Genomic DNA, 27,043 nt, shown 5'->3' with positions numbered 1-27,043 from the left:
GTCGCGTGAGTTATAGTTGCCTGCACTAACTATAACGGGGGAATTTCAATGGTTTTTGACGAGTGAAAAGTCCAGCTAACTATAACATGTGTAAAACCTATGGTTTTTTCAGTGAATTTGTACGGTTTTTTAAATGCCAAGTTATGTATTTTTTTTTTTTTTAAGGTCTTTTGCGCACCCACGTTACGCAGTTCGCGGAATTTTTCAGTTTCTACCGTACGCGCACGCTACGCATACTACGCGATTTTTCGCAAAAAAAGGACCCCCTGACAAAGGCTAGGGGGTCAGGAACTGCCCACCCTGCCCCCTTTTCACGTTCTCCACCTTTGTTTTTCACCCCCTCAGACTGCGAGACACAAAATGGCGGCCGACACTTCCTGGTTTCGACCGATTCGAATGTTTAGTAAGATCTAACAACCAATCAGAATCAAGCTCGCTCGTGCGGTAAGTTTTACCGTAAACGCACGGTGCGCGCTTATAGATATATATATGCTTTTAAATGCTATTTTCTCGGGAAATACTGAACAGATTTACACCAGACCTGCAAAAGGCACATCCCTGACCTGAGGACTACCTCTCTGCCAAATTTCAAGTAATTCTGTTCAGCCGTTCGGGCTGTAGCTTGGACTAAAGGTCCTATGGAAAAATGCATGGGGAAAACACGTTTTGGGACCCCCCCCCTTTTTCTCAGCCCCCGCTTGACGAATCCCCCTGAGACTTTCAGGGAAGCAGCGGAGCGCCCCACCTATTTTGAAAATTTCGCGAGGATTCGTCAATCGGCGCCAAAGTTATTCCAAATAGAATGTTGCGGATTGCCTATGGAAACACGATCCTAACTATAACTATCTACTGGCGACCGCCAGTAGATTATAATATATATCACCTGTTATTTGAAAGTGGTTTGTCTGGACCATCATACACTCTTAACCAAATACTTAAGGCAGGAGTAAATCTACAAAATGTGTCCGCAAAAGACTTTGCTGACAAAATACAGGGGAAGTAATAAGGACCAGTTAGTTTCCGTGTGAAGGAGCCCGGGACCGGAGCTCCTATTTCAGAACTCAAAATGTTCAGTGAGTCAGCGCGAAGGGAGGCGGCAGCCGACATGTTTAAGAAGAAAAAAACAGAAACAATACGCACAGAATACTCTGTCTTATCTAACACCATGCAAACCCAATTTATGAAATTGGAAAGGCTACACGAACGTGAGGTGCGCAAATGGTGGGAGGCGACCTCTCTCCAGAACTACATCGAGGTGGAGAGGGTCCCACGGGGTCTGCGCATCTACACGGTGCCTGCTTATGAGAATCCTGACCCACTACTGCTAGAGGAGTGGGCTGCACATACGGCTCTATCTTGTAAAGGAAGCCTCGAGATTTTGGTGAAATTCGCTTGGAGCGACAGAGCGAAGGCTCTAGCAGAGATAGAGATGATGGAAGAAGAGATTGCGAAGGATTCTGATAAAAATAAACAGGATGACTTGAGGGAGAAAATGAAAAAGATTACAGCAATACGAACTGAAAATACGTCAGAGGAAACAAGAGAAGTTTGACCGCGATGAAAGGGACTACTCAATGGGTAGAGTACTAACATTCGCGAAGAAATTTGATGGGCCTAGGAAGGAGATGTCGAAGAAAAAACAGACACCAATAGTGGCACCAGAAAGAATAGAAACCTCAGAGTCTGATCTGACGGAAAATGAACAGTCCGGAGATGACACAGCAGGCCCCTCAAGAGAACAACAAGCATTTACAATGCAACGGTCTCGGCATTGTTAAAGTTAGAGCTATTGGCATTGCTCATGACAATGCCGTTTCTTTAAATGTTTTAAAAACAAAAACAAAATGTCATGAGCAATGCCAATAGCTCTAACTTTACCAATGCCGAGACCATTGCATTGTAAATGCTTGTTCTTGTTTGATATTGTGAAATTCAACTGTAGAGGTACACATTTGACTTCCCCTTCACCCACTTTACAGTCCTAATGAAGATGAGAGTGAAGACCCTGACAAAACTGGATAAACTGCAAAATACACTTCTTTGCTCCACCCCAGATGGGACTCGAACCCACAATCCCTGGTTTAGGAGGCCAGTGCCTTATCCATTAGGCCACTGGGACTACTTACTACGGTCAGAAATCTCAAGCTACAATTACTTCCTCCATAACCGAGGTCTACCCACTCATTGCTATTCGGTATAAAACAAGTACATACAGTCTTCAAAAATACCCATGCTGCGGTGATCAAAGTTTGAAATGTCAGCGCTTAAGTGAACAGGTTAATCCATCATGTTTCAGCCCTATTGAGCGGCGTATAGTTACGATTTCTACCTGGGCAAGTGAATGAATAATATATAATAATCTTAAATAAATATTTTCACGGTCAGGTGCAAAATACCACTGCTGTGGATGATTAAAGTCTGTGTAAATAGAATTTACCGGAATCCTAACGAAGCCATCAAGCTGCAGTTCATGCGATTGAAGATCGAATCCAGTACGCTGCAGTGCACGAGACTGAAGATTCAAACAAAATAGGACGATTGCCAATAACATTAAAAAACACTGATTTAACCAGCCACCCCATATGGGACTCGAACCCACAATCCCTGTCTTAGGAGGCCAGTACCTTATCCATTAGGCCACTGGGGCTCTATATTTCACGCCGTTGCCATGACCCTTCCTATATTAAGTGCTCCTGCGCAGGCGCAGGGCAATTATTTATTTTTTTCCGTATACTTCCATCTTGTAAACATTCTGAGTTACAAGCAAGACGAAGGTTAAAATTCAGGGCATTGCGGGGCTCAGTCTACGCGGAAGTTCACATAAATTGTGTGGGGACGGCGTTTTACAGGCCATCACACAAACAGATCTCTGAAGGAATTACCAAAAAACACTACAGTTCAAACAAACATTGTTTAAATTCGTAGAATTTAAGAATACACTATTAGCTCTCGCGCAAATACATATCTCCCAGTCAGACTCAGTAACACTTCACTTTATAATTTCTCTCTTTCGACCTTCAATTGGGCTCCCTGCGCAGTAAGCAAATCGGTAGGTTCAATAATGCTTCGGTCCAGGCAAAAGCAGGAAAAATGACATTAATCCACCCCAGATGGGACTCGAACCCACAATCGCAAGGGGGCTCAGGTGGAGGTGGAGGAGGGGGTGGAGGTGGTGGTGGTGGGGAACAGAAGCCGGGGAGCTGAAACTAGGGGGTGGAGGGAGAAAACCGGGAGGAGGAGAGCTAAAATCGGGGGGTGGATACAGCATGAAGGGTTCCATGGTAACGGTACCGGTATCTACTAAGTCCTGCAAAATCCTGCTACAGCTTGTTGAACACATGGACAGGCGCAGGAAACTCGCGTCACTGCAACAAAACATGTGGAGCTGCCAACATAGAGAAGGAACTAACACGACAGCCTTCGAGTTGAGCAAAGGAGACCAACTCGAGGAAGACGTGAATCCTCAATCTTTTAAGGAAAAGTATTCAAAATAAACTACACAGTAATCAAATACGTCGTTAGAAACCGAACGGGAAGTGCAATTTCTCTTCTCTGTACTTTAAACTTTTTTTTTATCTATAAATGAATTTTACAGCTTTGTAAAATCGCTGTTAAGATAGTTTGCAAAATTCTTAAATGCATATATTAAAAGCCGCTTGGCTAATAATTATTTAGTTGAGTAACCATATTTATTCATGAAATTAAAGCTACTATTTGCATTTACAACAAGCCGAGGGCACCTGAAGACACCACTGCCTTTCTCCGAGGCAGAGCAGAAATGCCTCGGAGAAAGGCAGCGTCGTTTTCGGATTCGGGGGCGTGTTTTGCTGTTGTCTCCTCCCTGAGACTTCTCGCAAAAAACACGCCCCCCGATCCGAAAAGGACGGGGCCTAATCTGAATGACTGACCTCTTCTCCAATGGCTGGCCAGCATTCAAGAGGCCAGCCAATGGAGAACAGGGGAGAAGAGGGGCGGGTTCAAGCCCCTCTTCTCCAAGTCATTAAATCAGCCGAGACCTAAAAAAGAAACCCTTTTCACGAAGAGTTCAATCTGATCAGGCAGTCGTGGCTAAGGGGGGGGGGGGGGGAAGCAAGCCCCCGGAGGCCGACACAGACAGACCAGAAGGGGCGGCTGGAAGAGGAAGGGGCAATGGGGCCAGAGCCACTCGAAGCAAGAGAGGACCAAGATGGTAAACGAAGCTGACAACCTCACCATCGTGAACTTAACATCGAAACAACTAACTGAGACGGAAGAATCCGTATTGAAACTGGGAATATCATTCTGCCCGCAAACCAGCTTTGAATTCACTCAAACCAGAATCGACCTTTTTAAATTTGTAAGGAAGTTGAAGTTACACAAGTTCTTCAAAATGAAACCCACAATGAAAGAAGCCAGAAAGATCAAAGGCAAAGTAAAAGAAACAGATCTACTGACATTAGATGATTTAACAACACTGGAGTTACTAGAAGAACTACGACAAGAACAATATCAGACCCAAGACCATAGTGAAGATTCACTAACACAAAGAACTAGGAATTCATCAGGAGGCACCATGCAGTAACTTCAAACCAATTTCTCAATTCTTGCCATAAATGCCGCAAGACGCTATTGATGTCTTTTCAGACGCGGTTATCAAGGACCTGGTACAATTACGGGAGAAGGATAAACGAGGGATCACAAGAAGGAACTTATCGAAAGCCCAGGAAGAAGCTCTTAATCTGCAGAAGGATCCAACCATAATCTACAAACCCTCCGACAAAGGAGGAAACATTGTCTTGATGCCAAGAGAGCAATACGTAGGAGAAGCCCTACGTCAATTAACAAATAAACATGATTATGAACTAACAACAAGAAAGAGATACGAAGAAAGTGTAAATGAATATCATACACTAATTAAAAAATGGCAAGACAAGTCTATGTTAACAATGGAGGAATTTCTTTTCTTAAGAACTTTGAACCCCACCATTCCCACCTACTACCATCTACCAAGATACACAAGGACACAACAAACCCACCGGGCAGACCCATAGTGTCATCATTGGGGAGCCTGACGGAAAATGTGTCCGTTTTTGTGGATCATTTTCTATTCCAAGCTGTAATACAACTATCCTCGTATATTAGAGACACGAAGGACTTCCATTTCCCGTATTGAGAATTTACAGTGGGAGTCATCTTTTGTTCTCATAGTCCTGGACATCACAAGTCTGTACACTTGCATAGATCACGAACACGGATTAAGGGCGGTGGAATATTTTTTGAATAAGAGGCCACTAAAAATGATGGAACACAACAACATGCTGATTGAGTGTCTAAGATTCTGTCTATCTAACAACATATTCCTATTTCAGGGGGAACTCTACAGGCAGGTCTCGGGGACCGCGATGGGCACCTGCTTCGCCCCCAGCTACGCAAATTTATTTGTGGGCTGGTGGGAGGAGCAGGTGGCCTGGTCACCCCTGAATGCCGCATGGACAAGGAACATCATAACCTGGCATAGATACATCGACGACCTCTTCCTAGTTTGGAGGGGGTCGGTCGACAGTGCCAAAGAATACATCAACCATCTAAATCAGAACAATCTCAATTTGCACTTCACAGGCGAGATAAGTTCAGTGGCAGTGAACTCTCTCGATCTGGAAGTGAAAATACAAGACGAGAGAACAACAACTGCCCTATATCGGAAGCCGACAGCAGGCAAATGGTACATTGCATGCTACGAGCAGCCATCCAATAAAATTGAAAAACAGCATCCCATATGGAGAATTTTTACGTTTGAAATATAATTGTTCAAGGGAATGTGACTTTTTAGCCACAGCTAAGGAAAAAGTCTTAAGAGATTTGTAGCTAGGAGGTTATGATTTAACACTACTAGAGAACACATTGAAGAGAGTAAGTAAGATACCCAGGGAAAAACTAATAAGGGCCAACAAGAATGGAACAAAGAAAGAGGAGAGCAAATTTCGCCTTATCACTACTTACTCTGAAGATGTTGACTATAAGAAACATCTTTCGAAAAAACTGGCATGTCCTGAAAACAGATTCCATCATTGGTAAGGACATTCCACCGATGCCACTGATGACCTTTAAGAAAGCCAGGTCACTCAGAGACAAACTAGTCCATAGTCATCTAGATAATCCCATAACAAGACAAGGTACACTGAGTGAATTGAAGGGTTTTTACCCTTGTGGCAAATGCAAGGCCTGTGCATTCAGCAGAAGGGTACTAAACTATGAAATCAAGGGAATGAGAACACGCAAATCAATTAAATTCATAACATGCCATACCACCCATGTGGTTTATTGTTTGACGTGTCCCTGTAAGTTAAGATACATCGGTAGCACCATACATAATGTAAAAATAAGAATCTTAGAGCACATGCATGCAATTACCAACAGAGACATGAGTTACCCAGTGGCGAGGCACTTTGCCATAAAAAACAACAGTGACAGGAACCTACTCCAATTCTTTGGGTTAGACCATGTACCACCCCACATCAGAGAAGGGGATAGTGTGCTTAGGTTGAGAAGACTGGAGTAGAGGTAAATCATTGATTTGCAAACAAAAAATCCTAATGGCATGAATAGCGGAGAGGAGTTAATAGTGCATTTGGGAATTTAGCCCAAAAATAAGAACAAGAATGAATTCTAACATGAAATGTGGTATTGTAAATCTGTAAAAAATTCTTAAATGAAATGTATATAGATGGGTTTTTTCCATGCCGATACACAGCTGTATTAATGAGCACAATGAGGGATAAGGGGCGGCTCTGCGAAACCGCCGACAAGCCGATCCACGGCGAGATTTTTTAACAACAATGTCCAGGAGGGCAATATGAAGGATGCATATTTATGCGACATAATATTTGTTAAACAATACGAATGATATGGATATATAATCGATTGAATGTAACAGTGTATGTTTAACGTTGCGTCCTGCACATTCAAAGATGGCGCCCAAGAAATACATAGTGGTGTGCTGGTCCTTCCTTGCTCGTAATTCCCGGAAATATGTAAATTTGTATATAAAAATGGCGCCGCGCTCTGTATATCGTTTACACACTGACGAAGGGAAACCCCGAAACGCGTCTGAAGCGCTAAGGAATAAAACTGGCCCTAAAAACCGAAACCGCGAGTGCTGTTGCCTTTTTCTCCGGATGGGAGTAAGGGATCTTGCGAGCTGTAGATAGATATATATATCTATCACCTGTTATTTGAAAGTGATTTGTCTGGACCATCATACACTCTTAACCAAATACTTAAGGCAGGAGTAAATCTACAAAATGTGTCCGCATAAGACTTTGCTGACAAAGTACATGGTAAAGATAGAAAGTTGGAGTATAATTTGATGGCATGTCAAATTGGGACCAATGAGTATTGGTATAGTTTTCACAGTGAACTGAAATGTAGATTATAAAATTTAGGTGTCCCAACTTGGTTTGTGACCCTCAGTTGAGCGGAGTACGCATGGGAAGACTTGCGTGACATTGAGAGAAGCAAACTGTAACGTTAAAGCCATCAATTTGAAGACACCAGGAGAACTTTGCTCTTTAGATCCTGCAAATGTTTGTAGGTATTTTAACCACAAATTGAAAGCCATGCTCTCTATCTGCAACACAACAAATCCACCTCTTGAAGAAGTTACTGATTTCTTTTGGGTTTAAGAGTACTAAGCAAGAGGTGCTCCACATTTACATATGCTGTTGTGGATAAAAGATGCACCAAAATTTCGAACAGACACAGAGAAGTCTATACTTTCTTTCATAGAACAGTACGTTGCGTGTAGCATCCCAAAAGACAGTGAGGAAAAAGGCCTAAGAGAGTAAATTCTGCATTTTCAAGCACATAGGTGTGGGACGTTCTCTTGGCGGAAATACAGAGCAAAAGGAAAATTTCACACAAAACGTCATTTTGGATTTCCAAAACCTGTTATTTCAAAAGGAAGCGTTGACAGTTTATTTAATTTTTTTATCTGCAGTGAGACATACACTTACTCAAAAATCACCAACCCCCCCCCCCAAAAAAAAAACACAACCTGAAATGAACGAAGGCTTCGAAATATAGTAAGGACTACAATCTTGTCATTCTAAAAATATGAAATGCCAATATGGATATTCAATTTGTGGCAGACAACTCTATAGCGGTTGCTCGTTTCGTAACTTCATACATAACAAAATCTGGGAAGACAGATGATAGATATTTGGGAAGAGATTTCTGCTGAAAAGTCTTGAACTAAGATATTGCATAGCTTAAGTTTGAAGATTCCTTCAATCAGAAAAATTGGATCCTTTGAGCGATGATCAGATGAGTTTAGACAGTTTATACTGCAAGTCAAGAGGAATTGTTTGGGTAAGTCTAGGCCTAGCATGCATGTGAAATAGTGTGTTGAAATCTTTTACAGACATCTCCCTGCTAAATTGGGATATCAAAATCTTGGCCAGTATCTTGGCCTCCCCCCTACGCAAAGTCCTTTCCTCTCGGATACATCATACGCAAATAGGTTTTGTGCCCAGCCGCTCCTCCGGGAACCACCTATGTACCCTGGCCCACACGCTTTGGTAAGCCAAAACAATGCAAACAGATGAACTGGCTCTCACTGAATGCCGAGAAGGCATTAGATTGCATTGAATGGAATTACCTCTTTGATCAATTCATCGCTAAGGTGCAATTGCTGTACGAGAGCCCCACTGTGCAGGTCAACTGTGGGGGGCTTCCTATCTGACGACTTTGCGATTCGTCGAAGGACTTGCCAGGGTTATCCCTTTTCCCCCGCTCCTTTTCTTCCTAGCCATGGAACCCCTGGCCTCCACCATACAAAACGCGGCTAATGTCATGGAAAACCCTCCCTACCAGCACCTCTAAAATATACCTCTATGCGGACGACATCCTGCTCACACTCATGGACCTGCACCATTCCATACCATCTCTACTAGGCATTATGGACTCCTCGTCCGTCTACAGCTACAAAATCAACTGGGACAAGAGCAAAGCTCTACCCATCTCGGCTGGCACCACTAAGGCGGCCATACACAGACACCCTTTTCGCTGGCAACCCTCCCGCCTTAAATATCTGGGTATCCTGGTGAACAGAGAACTGGTGGGAATGGTACTGGGCAACCTGAACCCACTGATTGCTCAGATGCAAAGTGACTTTGAGAAATGAGCCACGTTAGGGTTCTCTATGTGGTGCAGGGTACAAACCATACAGCTGTTGACACTCCCACGCTTTATCTACCCACTTGGAATGCTCCCCATCCAGGTACCTCTTACCACACTTTGCCTCATAGACTCCAGGATCCAGTCCTTAATAGGGAGCTCCTTGAAAGCCCGCATAGCAGCGTCCAAATTGAAAGCCCGCAGAGACCTGGGCCTCCCATCTGTTGAATACTATGTCCTTGAGCTCTCCCAGTTGGCGTATGCGTTACCTGGGCCTAGTGGGTGCACATCGAGCTGCAGATCAGACCCTTTCTGCTATATATGGCAAAGAGGCATGCCAACATGACCCCAACCATCCTGTACTGCATGCCATGTACAAGGCCTGGCAGCACGCACACCGCTTGCTAGGCCTAATCCACGGCTCCACGAGAAAGGGATGGGGGAAAATTCTACACCAAACGTTCATGTGCCTATGCAATAGTCTAAAATGTCTAGACCGAAGCAGGCATTGCCGCCCAGCACATCAGCTTGCCCCTCCCCAGAGTTGCTGTGCCCCCCTACTGCGCTCCCACACCCTCTTTTCTGCGTCCTCGCCACTCCTCCTCTCACAGGGTCTCTCACTGTCTCACACTCTCCCTCTATGACCCCGCCCACTTTTTCTTCTCCTTATAACACAAACTATAGTCCGTACCCCTCCTTTTGTATCGCTTTTCTGCTCCCCCATTCCACCCCCTTCCTTCCCTTCCCTTCCTGCCCTTCTCTCGCCCCTCCCCTCTGCCCCTAGCCCTCCACCCTCAGTCCGCAGACCAAGGGACCCTCAGTACAGGCCCCTCCCTCTTCTTCATTCTGATGAGAATGGAGAAGACCCCAGGCGCTGCTGGACAGAACTGCTCATTCCTGCCTACCCTCATCATTAACATCCCCCCACCCAGTAGCCGGCACCCATCAGGACAATAGTGTAGACCTATGTAAGTGACAAATGATAATGGTAAGGGTGGCCACAACTGACAGCCAGTACCAACTCCCCCACGGCAACCATACGTCCCGCCACCAGACCTGCTCTTCCACTCAACACAGATGTAGATATGCATGCCACACCCTTCCAGGCAGAGGTCCCACAATTCCCCTCCTACACATCTCCCCTCCCCCACCCATATGATATATACCATGTACCCCTCGTCCCCACTCCATATGATTATTGTAAATGTTGGTAGGATGATGGTTTCTCCATGCCGTACACCCCTGTTATTTTCAATTTCTTCAACAACAAAAATTGCAAAACAAACAAAAATAACGGAATGACAATGGGGCAGATTTACAAAATATTATATCTCATAATAGTTTGTGAGCTGTAGAAAAGAGCTAGACATTGCAATTTAGCAAAATTGCTCAATATTTTTGTTGGGAGTCTCAGGGTGAAATAAGCATTGGAATAGCCAATAGGTCTCGCTTTTGGGACCTTACAGGTATTTAGTTATGCAGCACAATATCCTTGGTGCAACATCAACTGTTGCATGGCTAAGCACTTATAAGGTCCCAAAGGGGAGACCTATTGGCTATGCCTATGCCGGTTACTATTGTTTTGCCTTCTGGATTTTTTGATATTTAATATACCTGCATTCAGTCTAAACTTCCTGGATTCAAACTTTAAGGCTTATTTAATCGATTATGCTGATTTAGTTGCTGGTAAACTGTTACCTGTAGGGAGACATTGCCTTGTGTATTTTGAGGTTAACACCATCTCCCATCCTAGGAGGCTCTTCATAGCGTATCTGATAAAGAGAGCATCAACCCATTTCTACATCAACCTTCTCCGATTCCACCGCAAACTGGCATAATACACTTAAAGGATTCTTCTGAGAACACTAGACTAAACTCACTAAACAAAAGACATACAAAAAAAAAAAAAAAAAACATTTAGTTGCTCTCGCTCATATTAGTCGATTCCGATTACAGAAAAACTTAATTACGCCGCGCGTCTGTAGAACTTGATTGGGTACGTCCTCTTCCAGCTGGTACTTAGTACATGCATAGGCATAGACAGATGACTTTAAAACATGGAGACGCTGTTTTTAGAAGACACAAAACGAGCAGACATTTTCGAACAGGAAACTTAAGGCCTTGTAGGGACAGCCTAGTTGGAAAGGGGTGAGAGGTTGTATTCCCTTTAACAAACTTCAGCGAAAGTAACGGCCATCTTAGTATGGGCTGGTTTCATAATAATAAGGGCACGAGCAACTAAACAAAAAAAAATCCAGTTTTTTTTTTGTAATTTAGAGCCGGAGCAACAAAATTAAAAATGAAATTAATAGGGCTTTTTATAATGTTAGTATTGTAAATAAGATAAAAATTACATAACTTCTTGTGGCGTACTGGATTTTAAAAAATCTCATAAAATGTTTGGAACAGACGTAAACTGAGCGTAATTTTGAAATTCGTAATTTTTTTTCTTCTTTTTTTTTAAAGGACAATCCAATAACTTCATTCCCAGTGAGCCACCCAGTTCCTGTGCAAGAACCCGTCCATCGTAGCCCTTACTTGAGGTCTACAGACAGAGCGACCCGGACCGTTCGTCGTCTTATTTCCTTTATGCACTTAGGGTCACTGCTGAGGAGTACTTATAAATGCAAATACAATTAGTACGAGGGCGAGATGCCAGTACCTCTTCGAAGGAGATACAAAAAGGCGCTGTCACAGCTCGTGCGACATCCAGCCTGACTGAAGTGTTAGCGGGCACGTGAGTACTCCAAGCCAAAGGGTCATGGCTGTGCATATTCAAGCTGTCAATATGCACGGTCACCCTACCGGAGCCACTCCTTGGCCGGCATACCTACCAGAGTGATGACATGAGAAATTCCTGCCACCCTTCTATAAAGCAATTAAACCAGCGCATGAAGTGTCGTAAAACCAAAAAGGGTCCATGAAGCTAAAACTCCAGTTTACAGGCAGCCGGAGAAAGACAAGCTTTTTATCTGCCTGCTTGTGAAAATTCCCACACTACCAAAGACAAATAGTACGCTAGGAGACACAGAAAGAAGGGGGGGGGGGGGAGAGGAAAGCGTGGGAGAAGGAAGGCAGGTTAAGAGGAGGACAGGCGTGTAACAGGAGGCATTAGCCAAGTGGGACAAGACATTGGACAATTACTATCCAAAATGGAGTATACATCTTCAAAATGTTGTTTTTGAAAACTACAGATACAGAAATAATGTCAGAGAAAATGTGGATGAAGGTGAACTTGCAGTAGTTGGTTGTTTGGTACGACACAGCAAAGGCAGTTTAATTAACCAAAGAAAACTGAGTTGCCAGACTGCTGAAAAAAAGTTTTTCTGCTATAAAGACTTAATGCTACAATGGATAGTACTGATTATTTTCAAACTATCTCAAAAAGTTAAATGATTAAATGGAACACGAAGAAAAAAAATGCTGCTGAGGTAGCTAAAGAGAGCTTGCAAAGCAGCCAAAGTTCAGGTCCTCAAATAAAAATAAAAAAATTAAAAAATAATAATAAAAAAAAAAACACAATTGGACAGCCAATAATTGAAAATGTAACTACTATTGCAATGAACGTGGTGGAGACTGCAATGAAACAAGCAAGACAGGAAACAACGGATTTAGAAGACCTAGTTGGACACCTAAATGATGAGCAAAAGGAAATCTATTTGGGAGGTGAAAGCCCGACAACATTGAGTGTGCATGCACGTCATGTAAGCCTATACTGCATTAGGTCAACGGACAAGCTGGTACTGGTTAAAACTTCCTAATACAAGTTCACTGCTTTCCTACATAAGACTACAGACTAATTTGTCATGTGTACTTACAGCACCCACTGGATTAGCCGCACACAATATCAAAGGAGTTGCTTTACATCAAATGGTGATGCTGCCTGTGGAGCAGGACAACAAAATGGAATCAAAAGTTATTTGGTGAGTTTTGCCATGAAGTCGAGAGTGCTAAAAAAGTTAACGCTTTTAATCATCGATGAAGTGAGCATGGTTTCAAATTTAATGCTGGCCTTTGCACATTTGAGAGAGCAACATATTCTAAGAACACAGACTACGATGTCCTATTTGCAGGAAAACACTTGATTGTTTTCAGAGATCTACTGCAAATTACACCTGTCGGAGGAGAGCCTGTGTTCAAAACACTGCTCAAGATGACTCTGAATTCCTGGAAAGCATCGGAAACATGAATATTTGGTTAAACTTCCAATACAAAGAATTGCTTACAAATATGCGACAAGCATCTGACACTGAACATGGGAATAATCTGATGGATAGGAGTGTATGTGTTCTTTCAAAGGAGGGGGCAGCATCTACTAGAAAGTAGTCTTCTTAAAAAACTGTGTTCAACGAAGAAGACAGAAGCAGAGCTAATGTTCACTTCCATACGAGAAGGAAAACCAATTGTGTGTCTAATGTCTAAACTGTAGGAGTGCGCTCCTTTCAACAAAGAATTACTGCAATGGGAGAATCAAGAAATTTTGAAACTTTCCGCAATAGACAAAATGGAACACTAGGATGTCAGTGTATTGCTAAAGGAAAAGCTACAAGCAAAACTGGATTCATTGGAAAAATCTGTTTCATGAACAGCAGAATTAGAGACATTTTTAAGTGTTTGCAAGAACTGTAGAGTAATTTTGCGCCTATATTAAAATTTAGATTAATTAATGGTGCTAGGAGTAAAATTTATTTCAATAGCTTTACTAACAGGAGTGAGGTAGAGTACCTAGTGATTACATTTGATCAGATTGATAGCATAAAGCAGATTGGAAGGTAAGATTTTTTGCTTGTGAAAGACGTATGTTAGTGGGAAAAGGTTTCCAGTTTCTCTAGCATTCGCTGCTACGATTCATAAATCAAGGTTCAAGTGTAGAGGCAGTATTTATTAGTGTTGAGAGTATAGTATTTAAGGAATGTATGACGTATGTACCCTTATCTCAATTTAGGAAATTGTTCTGTTTGTATCTAGTAGCATTGGAGGACAGCAAAGCAAGTGCAGATGCAAGTAGTGTTAATGAATACAACGGATTGAGAAGTCTTCATGCTTCTCATTTTGGACAGAATCCCATTCATGAAAAACGCACCATCAGTTCAAGGCAAAAACTAAAGTAGTTTAGTGAGGTTGTTGGAAAGAAGGAAATGAGAGAACAAGGAAGTTAAGAAACAAAATAGGCAATAAGGGAGATCTTCTTGGTTACCAGTTGCCAAACCCCTCTGGTGTCAACTGCTATGCTAATGTTTTTCTAAACGTTCTTTCCATTAGATCATTTGGTATATGCAACTGAATAGAAACCAGAGAAGAAATTGTGGTCTGCAATGTCTGCTATGTTCCAACGTTTACATAGTGATAGGACTATAACCCATTGTGCTTCACACATTGGAGCCCGTGTAGATATATGTAGTAGATCAGTACAGTTTAGTCCAAACACTCAACAGGATGCACAGGAGTTTCTAATGATGATGTATGGAGTTTTAGAGGAAGGGGAAAATATTTATTGAGGAGTTATTTGGACTTAATTCATCATAGAACCATGAGTGTGAAGACTGTTCATGCACATCCAGTACAGAAATTCATTCAGAGTGATTTATTTATATTACCAGATTGCAAAACTGCGACTTTTGACAGATTGTTGAAACAAGCCTCACAAATCAATACATGTTCAAATTGTCAAACAGATCTTGTGTCAACATTACCTGAGCAAATAAGTGGCAAGTATATTCTTTTAATGCTACAACTATGTACAGGAGATGGCAATTAATTGGAAACCGAGAATGGAAAATGGACTAAGTATAACATCTGGTCATTACATTATCTATCTGCAAAGTAAAAGTGGATGGGCAGAATGTAATAGCAATGTACAAGTCAAGGAAAGATTGCCTTACAAGCTACCAAATTCTTATCTTTTCTTTCTGGAACCAAAGTACTAAGTAGGATTACAGTTGTAAAAGTGGTATAGTGCATTTGTTCTAGATCTATTACTAGTATTTATGACACCATTCAGCCTACCAGGAGTGATATCTTTACAAGACTTACCATATGCTGGTGTTCTTTACATATCTATTAGTAGTTCTAATAATGAAGGTCTCATTTTCAGTATACGATTTCTTAAATGAGTCATAAAAGTATAAGAAATTGGAGCGTGTGCAATGCACACGGTTGCTGAATTGCAGTGACTTTGCAATGCAGTTCTGGGTTCTTTTTCTACAATCTATGGGATAGGTTTTTTTTTTTTAACCTCTGTTTAAGGATGATGCTTTGTATAGTACATCATGTATGGTGTACAAGTATAGAAACTGAGAACAGTAAAAACATGGAAAATGAAATGCTTTTAATTATAGCATACCTTTACAAGCATGACACAGGTCTACTGATTTCTTTGAATTATGACGTTATGCATTGTTGAAATTGATTTTTTTTTTTATTGAATACCAATTCATATTTCTCTTTTTTATACAACTCAATGGCAACATCTATTGGAGTAATGTAGTTTACTAATTTGTTCTTTCAGTGTTGTTCCATAACATTACATTTTCAGGGTGCTCCAAACTACAATAAAAAAAAAAAAAAAATAGACACCTGCTTAAAATTTCAGAGACGGTCACTTACACTCCTATGCAACCACTCACATACCAACTCACCCACAGACTCACACAGGCACTTCCTCACCCATACTAGCACTTACTCAATCCATACAGCCACCCACACAGTCACTCAGACACTCACTTATTCAAACAGCCACTTACACAGCCGCTCGCCCATACAGGCGCCCATATAGCCACTCATGCAGCCAATCACTCATCCACACAGCCTGTCGCATACCCACTCACTCACCCATTCAGCCACTGACATACCCATAGAACAACTTAGAAACATACACATTTATACCTACATAAAAACACAGCCATATAAGCACTGAAACACCCAAACTGACACACACATTCAGACATTCACTAAACACATATGTAAGAGTTATTTTCTTTGAAGCAGAAAAGGTGGTTCCAACAAGAACAATTGTTTTGTTTTGAAACAGTTATGTTTTCTTGCAAATTTTTTAATTTAAAGGCTGTCAATTTTTGAAAATGGCAACTATAAAAAAAATGAACTGTGAAAATGAAACGTATACAGCTTGTGCAATATGCCCCCCCCCCCCCAACAAAAAACACAGATGTGTGGCTTCCTACAGCCTCTTGTAGAGCAGGCATGAACTGCTCTCCCTCAGTCAGGATTTTCTTGTATACTGTGCAAAATGTGCGTATCTTTGATGGTCCTCGTGGTCTTGTTGACAGATGTTCCGTAACCTCAGGTGGTAGAGTATCTCCAGGCACTAGCTGTACAACACCAGATAATGAACTCTGCGGCACATCACGCTCTTTCTGTGCTCTTGCCAAATGCCAAGGATACATTGTTTTTAGGCGTTTTGAGCATGGAACTAGTACTTTTTAATTGTACCCCTAGATAAGATTGTGGCAAAGAATAAATTGGACATCCTTGGAATTTACTTTTGTCTCACCATTTGGAATTTTGAAAACCAATCCATGCAATTGATTCTTTCACGAGAGGATGATCTTCTGATGAGCTGTCCAAGTGGTGCTCGTCTAGCTGGTCAGTCCTTGCAGATGCCATTATAAAATGCACTTCCAAAAACCACCAAATCAATAAAGAAGCTTGCAGCTCCATCTAAGAGGTGTGAAGAATAAGACCACACCCAAAGCACATAAAACTTGGTAGGAACTTTATTCAAAAAGGTAGATAGGTAGTTTAACCATTAAATCTTTGTTCATGGTCACATGGGATTTGCTCAAATATGTATTATAAAAACCTTCAAAGATTAAATAACTTAATGGAAAATAACTAACTATAGTTAAGTGAATCAATTACCTCAAACATCAAATATATGCGGTCTATATAGGTTAAAAGTGGTTCCAAAACATGTGGTACCGCAAATCTCCTGTGGTACAAGAAGTACGTATTGGGTGCGATATGGAGGGGGTTCGCGACGGGTTAGAAATTAAACTGCTGCCATTACAGTGAACTGTGAAAAATTGGAGGAATAATAAAAATAAAAAAACGCAGCTATACAAGGGGCCAGCAGAAAGGCATGCTGTCCGCCTGCGTTTAGAGGAGGGGTTTAAGGGATAACTACTGCAACGAAAACAAATGTGTATTGTTTTAATCATTTTTACAATCTCGTGGGATTCTCAAAAGATTGCAAATAGTAACAAGCACTAAAAATGCAATAGGCCTCACCTTTAATTAAGTTAAAGCCATTTGCTTTGCTATACAATACCATTAGCAAAGCAAATGGCTTTAACTTATCAAAGGCAAGCCCTACTGCATTTTCAATGCTCGTTTGTTTTGCAAATGCTTGATGTTTGTGAAAAATTCATTACACCCTGTGTTTCTTATTTCATGTTATCAGTTTCTTGTGGTTAAGTATGACACGTGCATATTTTCCAGAGTATTTTTCTCTATTCTGAGTGACTGAAAATCATTGTATGCACGGTCTCCTCATGTACAGCTTCATTAATTTTGTAAAGCTCTTTAGAAAAAAGCGCAATGGAATCTTTATTAAGTGAATAAATAGCCAGAGCTACATCTCAACGCCTTACAGAAATGTTTTACATAATGTAGTGTGAAGTAATAATGATTACAGGACATTCAATTTTGCTAACATTCTTTGGAGGGTATACCCAACGGGCCATCAGAAATGCTTGGAGCACTAGGTTTTACGTTTCATATTTTTCTTAAAAATGATTTCAGGTAATTTAAGTGTAACATTGTATCCACATTTCAGTACAGAATATAACTTCAAATCCACTGTGGACGTTTTTTGCTTCCAAAATGAGCTATTTTATTTGAGAAAATATGAAGTTTGTCAATTAAGTCCGTGCCATGACAATCAAAGAAACACTCTCTTCGATGGTCACTGACCACTGGTGCATTTCTGCCCACCAGTGCAGTGCACAGGGGAGCTATGATACCTTGCACCCTCAAGGATATGGGCACAGAGAAAGGCTGAAAACCTATGGAACAAAAGCCTGTGGCACGGGACATTAATGGTCAATCCCACCGGCTCCGCTGCAGCAACGCGCGAGCAGCTGGAAGCAGACCGGTCACTCCTGGCAGGTAAGTGCACACCCCCTGCCCGAGCGCTTTTGTTCCTTCCTCCCACGCGCACGTCACCACACAGAGCAGCATGAATGTAGCAGGCCAACAAAGCATCCGCTACACCGCGGAGCAGATGACTTCATTCATAAGCAAGGAGTAGCGCTCGTGAAATGGAGGCGCTCATTCCACACCCCGGGCCCAATTACTCACTCAAGTGGATGAGTGGATTGTTTGAAGCCTCACATCGTCTACATCCATACCCGACCAAATGAAATGGCTCCTACGACTCTCCACAAACAAGCTTGCACTGTATCGTAACCTACCAGCCGGCCCAAAACACCCGACCTCCATTCTGACATCACCGGGCGCATCCAGCAGTCTTCAGCGCCGAGTGTAAGGCGAAAGTGAACGCGCGCCAAAGCGTTGTGCCCACACAGCAAAAGCGTGCACATCTCCTGTCTGGGTGCCTGGAGGCACGGCAAAGAGGAGTCCAGGCACGTGCACATGCCCTGTTCGGGCAAGGACCCCGAAGGAAGACAGGAAGGGAACCAAACATGCTTCCCTCCCAATAGAATGCACGGATTTGGCAAGCGTACCAGTAAGAAGCGTGCGTGAAGCTTCCACCCTGGCTTCGCAAGCCAAACCAACAACAATAGGATCTCGCCAGGAGGGGGCAGCGCAAGCGCTGCATCGCTAGGCGAGACCTAAAAAGGAGCATACGAGTTCAATACACTCCATTAGCAGGAATCCACATTGTGGTGCTCGTTTTTTAGATAAAGTGTGCAAGAAATCAGTACTGTGATGAGTAGATGATTATTTTTACTGAGGTTTATTCAAGTTCGTGAGCATCCTACAATACTCGGAAGGCTAAGCCTGCCACTACATACCAGGAAATTGAAGAGCATTTGGTAGGCTATGGTGGTTAAAAGACTGGAAAAGAAGTGCTACCAAGATCAAAATCTAGTAGGCAAATAAATCAAAAACGGTGTGTGTATATAGCAGCAGCTAATGAGCGGAATTGTTTTTATGTATTTTAAAGTGGTTTGTTTTCTTTGTATTATAGATGTTCATATAGTATGTTAATATAGTTGTTTTAGTTCAGTATTCTTGTTCAATTGTTTTGTTGTAATAAAAAAAAAAAAAAAAAAAAAGAAAGTTTAAAGTCACTTAATTACTTTCGCAAAACTGATCATAAATTTCAATTTTATTATAGTATTGCAATATGTAGTAAAACTGCCAGTTCCATGTAGAAGCACTGCGAATACGCTACTACATGTACATCAATGACACTATGCACATATTTTATCCTACAGAGAGTTGGTAACGGAGAAACCAATTATTTAGTAATGCAGCCATGGTTACTTGCCATGCAACAGTGAGGTGTTCCTACAGAAATTCGAGTGGGTGCAGTTTAAGGAAGCTTGTTACATTACCATTTATTATCACTACACATCCTTACTAAACACCAGTTGGGTGAACGTGTTTGGATGCAAAGAAATGCAGATTGTTTTTCAGAAAGATTGGATCGCCCCACAGCTCTCTGGGGCCTGGCGCCTCTCCTGCTGGGCATCTGGCCGCTCCCTACCCGGCCTCTCAGCCCCCCCGGGCGCAAGGGTCCGGACATCAAAGGGCTCCAGTCCTATATCTGGGGTGACCCGGCAACAAGAAAACAGTTGTATCTCGGAGTCGAGAGCCCTGCTGATCGGACCGCGGCTGACCCTACGGAGAAAGACTCATCCTGAAACTACCCCCTGAGCCCTGCTGACGACGTCGCGGCTCCACCGTGCTTAAAGACCTTCACGAACCTTTGGGGCCCTGCTGACGCCGTCGCGGCCCGACCTTGTTGACCTTGCCATCAGAGCCCAGCTGACCTCGTCGCGGCTCGACCGAAGCAGACCTACCACCGGAGCCCTGCTGACTGTGTCGCGGCTCGACCGAAGCGGACCTACCACCGGAGCCCTGCTGACTGTGTCGCGGCTCGACCCAAGCGGAACTACCACCCGAGACCTGCAGACGCCGTCGCGGCTCTCCACGTCCGAGCTACTTGGAGGCCAGCACGCAAGGTCTGGCGCAGAGCCTCCCCGTACCTGGCTGATACTGAGACTGACCCGCTACCCTATCCCCCTAAAGACATTGAGACTCTTTTTGGATCACTCGATCCCACTGTAAATATTGAATGTGCTACCTTTGATAAAGAACCAAGATAAGCAACTGATGTGTGGGGGTGTTACTGGGCCTAGTACGATCTCAGGAGAAGGACCTCTCCTCGGAGGCTTCTCAGCGGCGCTCGGCTATAACTTTGCGGAAGGAAGGTGGCCGGAGCAGTCCTCCCGACTCCCCGGTGGTCCTCCCTCCAACATTTGGTGGCCAGCGACGGGATCAGAGCCAGACACAATCGTACAAGCAAGTAACGCAACCACTACCTAACCAGACGGAAAGAAGGGAACCATGAACGACCAAGAAGCAACCATCGCCGCAACCTTCCAACTGGAAAAGCTGGAAGAATACACCCACAAAGAACTGAAACAATTCTGCAAGGACAAAGGGATCCCAACCACAGGATTGGGCACCAAGGAAGAAATGCAGAAAGCCCTGAAAACCTGGGCAGAATCCAAGACCACTCCACCCCGAGCCGAAGGAACCGCGGCCCGGGGCGGAAACCGGCCACCGACCGCAACCCCGACAGATGGGTGACGAAGCACCCTGGAAGCCGGCCTGTCCCACGAGGAGATGCAAGAACGGGAGAGGGCCCGGACACACGAAATGGACCTCGCCCGACTCCGGCTGGACGGTGAACTCCTGCTGGCAGAGAAGAAACTAGCCTTGGAGCAACTCCGGCTGCAGGAGGAAAATCGAAGAAAAGAAACGGCAGCAAGAACTAGAAGAGAAACGGCTAACCCTCGAGCACGAGAGGGGCCTCAAGGCACTCGAACTGAAATCCAAAACAGGGGAGACCGGCACCCCCGGGGCGCTCTGCTACTAACCGAGCCGAAGGTTCATATCCCCAAGGTTGTCGTCAAAGAATACTACAAAAATGACGACATCCAGCAGTGGTTCCGAGCCTACGAGGTAGCCATGACCTCCCATCGGGTACCCCGGAAGGATTGGGGTGCCGGCCTATGGGGGGAGGTTCCTCAGCGAGGGCCGGGATACCCTGCTGCAACTCCCCGACGCGGTGATGACCTCATACGACCACATGAAAGAAGCCCTATTCACACGCTACGGACTATCAGCCGAGATGTACCGGCAGCGCTTCCGGGACTGTAAGAAGCTCCCCGGTACCACATGGGTCGAATACGTGGACTTCTTCAGCCGGGCCTTTGAAGGGTGGATAAAAGGGAGCAAGGTCACCTCGTACAACGAACTGTTCGACCTCATTGTCTGGGAGCACCTCGCCAACAACTGCTTTGTGGAACTAAGGCTACACCTCCTGGACAGTAAGCTAACCGAGCCCCGGAAGCTCGCCGCCGAAGCCGACCGATGGGTCAACACCCGGGTCCCCCGGAACCCTGTGGGGGGGGGGGGGGGGGGGGGGGGGGGACTACCAACGGAGTACCACAGGACCTCCTCGCCAGCGGGGCAGAGGAGGGGGGTCCCACCGCAGTCGAGACTTCCTGACCGGGCCGCCCAGAAGCCCGCCCCGAGGCCAAGCCGCCAACCACACGTCCCCGACCCTGGTCCGAAGGGGGACCCCCATCGCCAGGCCTGGACCCCGACCAACAGTGACCTGCTTCGGCTGCCAACAGACAGGCCACTATGCGAGCGACCCGGCCTGCCCGGTGAACCGGCGGAGCGGGACCGCTGGGCCCCCTCCCCGACAAATAGCCGCCGCAGCCCTGGGGGAAGGAGAGGAAGAGGAGGAAAACCGCGAGGACAGGTCCCCCGAGTGGGAGCCAGCTGCCATGTCACTCGTATGCCTGGGCCCCCGAGAAATGGTGCCCCGGGCTGCCATCCCAAGCAACACCCAGAAGTACCAGCAGTGGGTCACCATCAATGGACAACGGGCCGAAGCTCTCCGGGACACTGGGGCCAGTGTGACCGCTGTCCGATGCCACCTGGTGACCCCCGAACAAATCCTGCCGCATGTCCTATGCCCTGTCCGGACCGCGGACAACACCGAAAGCATGTGCCGGATGGCCAGGACCCCCTTCGAGTGGGGAGGAGTGTCAGGCACCCTCAAAGTAACTGTCCGCGACGACGCCCCGGTGGACTGCCTCCTGGGGAACGACCTAGAGAGCTCCCCCTGGGCCCAGGTGGAGCGCCAAGAGCATCTGGGGATGCTAGGGCTGCCCGAGTGGGCCTGCGCCACCACCCGATTCATGACCGCCCAACCTGCCGCTGCCGCAGCCCCTGACAAGCCTACAGGCCCAGAACTACCACCCTCCTCCGGCACGGAGGAACCTGACGAGGAGGCCGGGCCATCCGAACTTCCTCCCGACGAGGCCACCTCCCTCAGCGAGATCCCCGAGCTGGCCCAGTGGCGCCACGACGGACGGGGGCCCCACCCGCGAACAATTCCAGCAAAAGGCCTGCCCGTCCCTCGAGGGAGCCCGACAGCAAGCGGCCGCCCAGGCCTCGGGGGGACACCACAGGAACCCACTGGATCTAATGGGACATTGACTTATTGTACAGTGAGCAGAAAGTCGCCGAACTGGGAGACGGCCGGGTGTTGGTGGTTCCCCTCCGATTCCGAGAGTTCCTCCTGAACTTGGCGCATGACGTGCCCCTCGCCGGACACCTCGGGCGAGACAAAACTTACAGCCGCCTAGGGACCCATTTCTATTGGCCCCGAATGCGGAGAGACGTGGACCATCACTGCCGGTCCTGCCAGACCTGCCAGGCTAGCGGAATGACTGGGGGTCGAGTTAAGGCCCCCCTACAACCATTTCCAGCCGTCCACACCACATTCGAACGAGTAGGGATCGACATCGTGGGGCCCCTCGACCCCCGGACCGCCCTGGGACACCGCTTCATCCTGGTACTGGTCGACCACGCCACCCGATACCCCGAGGCCATCCCACTCCGCACTGTGACAGCTCCAGTGGTGGGCCGGGCCCTGATGGGCATCTTCTCCAGGGTGGGGTTCCCCCGAGAAGTGGTGAGCGACAGGGGTACGAACTTTATTTCAAAATACATGAGATCCCTCTGGCAACAATGTGGGGTCACCTACAAATTCACCACCCCCAGGGGAACGGACTGGTCGAGCGGTTCAACCGAACCCTGAAGGGAATGATCAAGGGTCTGGAAGAGCCCCTGAGGAGGAGATGGGACGTCCTGCTGCCCTGCCTCCTGTTCGCCTATCGAGAGGTACCACAGAAATCCCTGGGCTTCAGCCCCTTCGAACTATTGTATGGGCACCCCGTCCGAGGGCCCCTCAGCCTGGTCAAGGAGGGCTGGGAGGCGAACGTCCAAGATGCCCACCCCCCCCCCCCCGACGTCTACCGATACCTCCTGACCCTGCGGAACCAGACTCGGAAGTTCCGGGCCCTGGCAGAAGCCAACCTCGAAGCCAGCCAAGAAGACATGAAACGCTGGTATGACGAAAATGCCTCGACCATCAAGTTCGAGCCGGGCCAGCAAGTCTGGGTCATGTCGCCCGTGGACCCCTGCGCCCTGCAGGACAAGTGGACCGGGCCCTTCACGGTGGTTGAGAGGAAGAGCCCCGTCACCTACCTGGTCGACATGGAGTCCCCGAGGAACCCCCTCCGGGTCCTACACGCCAACCGGCTCAAGCCCCACTTTGCCCGAACTGAACTAAGCCTGCTGCTGGCTACCGACGACAGGGGCGAAAGCGACTCAGAGCCCCTACCAGACCTCCTGGGGTCCTCGGGCCAAGACTGCTCCTTGGAGGGCGTCCACCTCTCCGCCACCCTGACCACAGAACAGCGCCATGACTGCCGGAAGCTGCTGCAACCCTTCGCTGCCCTCTTCTCCCTCACGCCCGGGGTGACCCCCTGGTGCGTCCACGACGTGGACACCGGGGACAGCCCCCCGGTGCGGCACCGCACCTACAGAGTACCCGACCGAGTCCGAGCCTGCATACAGACCGAGGTCTCCAAGATGCTCGCCATCGGAGTCATCGAGCCATCAGACAGCCCTGATACAGAGTCCTGTGTGGGGGTGTTACTGGTGCCGAAGGCCGCTGCCCCCGGCACCTCCCCGGAACTCAGATTTTATGTAGACTACCGGGGCCTGAACGCAGTCACCAAGACTGATGCCCACCCCCTGCCACGGGCAGACGAGCTGATCGATCCCTTAGGGGCCGCTCGCTACCCAAGCACCTTTGAGCTCACCGCTGGGTACTGGCAGATCAAGCTCACGCCCGGCGCCCAGAACGATCCGCCTTTTCCACCCCCAATGGGCACTACCACTTCCGGGTGATGCCCTTCGGTATGAAGAACGCCCCAGCGACCTTCCAGAGGCTGGTGAACAAGGTCCTGGCCGGGCTAGAAGCCTTCAGCGCGGCCTACCTCGACGACATTGCCGTCTTCAGCAATCACTGGGCCGCGCACCTAGGACACCTCGGAGAAGTCCTGGCCGCTCTCCAAAGGGCCGGGCTCACAATTAAGGCCAGCAAATGCCAGATCGGTCAAGGATCTGTGACCCATCTGGGCCACCAGGTGGGGAGTGGCCAGGTGGCGCCCCTCCAGTTAAAGGTAGACGCCATCCAGGCGTGGGAGCCCCCCGCAACCCAAACCGCTGTCCGGGCCTTCTTAGGCCTCACAGGCTACTACCGGCGATTTATTAACGATTATGGCAGCATTGTGGGGCCCCTTACGGAGCTCACTTCCAAGAAACAGCCCAAGGCGGTGCACTGGACGCCCCGCTGTCAGACCGCTTTTGAAGCCCTCAAGGCGGCCATGTGTGCTGCCCCTGTGCTACAGGCCCCTGACTACAGCAAGGAATTTGTGGTGCAGACCGATGCATCCGAGTACGGGGTTGGGGCGGTCCTCTCCCAGATGGACGCCGAGGGCCTCGACCGACCTGTGGCCTTTATCAGCCGCCGACTGCTGCCACGAGAACAGAGGTGGAGCACCATCGAGCGAGAAGCCTTCGCTGTGGTATGGGCTCTCAAGAATCTCCGGCCCTACCTTTTCGGCACCCACTTCAGGGTCCAAACTGACCACCGGCCCTTGCGGTGGCTAATGCAAATGCGGGGCGAGAACCCCAAGCTGTTGCGATGGTCCATCTCGCTGCAAGGGATGGACTTCACCGTGGAGCACCGGCCCGGCAACGACCACGCCAATGCTGACGGCCTGTCCAGATCCTTCCGCCTCGGCGAGGAGAACCCCCAAGGAGATGGGTGACTCTCCCTGCCTTCAGCTAGGGGGGGGGGGAACGCGTGTTGGAGCCGGCCTCGTGGCGTGGTCCTGTTCCCCCTCGCTAAGCCGCACGAGGTCCCATGCACCTCGGGGCTCCTCCATTTTGGATTATACATCACTCCACGTGACCACCTACGTGACCCCACTCCACATGGCCTCGGTCCCAGCGAGGCCCGACATCGAGGCGCCAACCCCTGGCCCGGGGGATACCACGTGAACCCTTCCCACTCCCAGCGGAGGGCAGTATCGATGGGACCCCCAACCGTCCTTCCACTCCAAGGTGCGATCGCCCCACAGCTCTCTGGGGCCTGGCGCCTCTCCTGCTGGGCGTCTGGCCGCTCCCTACCCGGCCTCTCCGCCCCCCCCGGGCGCAAGGGTCCGGACATCAAAGGGCTCCAGTCCTATATCTGGGGCGACCCGGCAACAAGACAACAGTTGTATCCCAGAGTCGAGAGCCCTGCTGATCGGATCGCAGCTGACCCTACGGAGAAAGACTCATCCTGAAACTACCCCCTGAGCCCTGCTGAGGACGTCGCTGCTCCACCGTGCTTAAAGACCTTCACGAACCTTTGGGGCCCTGCTGACGCCATCCCGGCCCGACCTTGTTGACCTTGCCATCAGAGCCCAGCTGACCTCGTCGCGGCTCGACCGAAGCGGACCTACCACCGGAGCCCTGCTGACTGTCGCAGCTCGACCCAAACGGAACTACCACCCGAGACCTGCAGACGCCGTCGCGGCTCTCCACGTCCGAGCTACTTTGAGGCTAGCACGCAAGGTCTGGCGCAGAGCCTCCCCGTACCTGGCTGGTACTGAGACTGACCCGCTACCCTATCCCCCTAAAGACATTGAGACTCTTTTTGGATCACTCGATCCCACTGTAAATATTGAATGTGCTACCTTTGATAAAGAACCAAGATAAGCAACTGATACAGAGTCCTGTGTGGGGGTGTTACTGGGCCTAGTACAATCTCAGGAGAAGGACCTCTCCTCGGAGGCTTCTCAGCGGCACTCGGCTATAACTTTGCGGAAGGAAGGTGGCCGGAGCAGTCCTCCCGACTCCCCGGTGGTCCTCCCTCCAACATAGCATAACAGCTAGAGTTGCAAACTTTGGAAGTGGGGAACCAGGTTCAGTCTTGGTCTACTCTCCCTGTGCCAACCCCAAAAAATATAAAAGGCAGTGACATGCCGATATCAAAAATATAAACAGCATGGTTTTTAAAGTGCCGGTAGAGCTGGGTTTGAATCAGTCATTTGTTAAACATTTTAATGTTTTTATAGTTGCCACGTATTAATGCAAATCATGACAATTGTATGGGAAAGAAGATGTAACATCATCCAGAGCTACAGATGCAACTGGGGAACTGGCTTCAAGTCTCGGTATACTCGCCCCACGCCAACCCAAAAAATAAAAAATAATTTTTTTTTTTTTTTAAAGGCAAAAACATGCCAGTTTCAAAATA

At 47.0% G+C, this 27,043-nt stretch overlaps 1 protein-coding gene across 3 annotated transcripts in view; it reads right to left on the bottom strand.

The window, feature by feature from the left end:
- WLS (Wnt ligand secretion mediator) overlaps window positions 1–27,043 on the bottom strand; it is a 271,286-nt gene that overhangs the window by 194,497 nt on the left and 49,746 nt on the right. The gene's annotated exons all lie outside the window — the stretch shown is intronic.

This window comes from Triturus cristatus, chromosome 4_2 (assembly GCF_964204655.1).
Source record: "Triturus cristatus chromosome 4_2, aTriCri1.1, whole genome shotgun sequence".
In the NCBI taxonomy this organism is placed as follows: domain Eukaryota; kingdom Metazoa; phylum Chordata; class Amphibia; order Caudata; family Salamandridae; genus Triturus; species Triturus cristatus.
The sequence above is the reverse complement of the archived record's forward strand: the minus strand, read 5'-3'. Positions and strand labels throughout refer to the sequence as shown.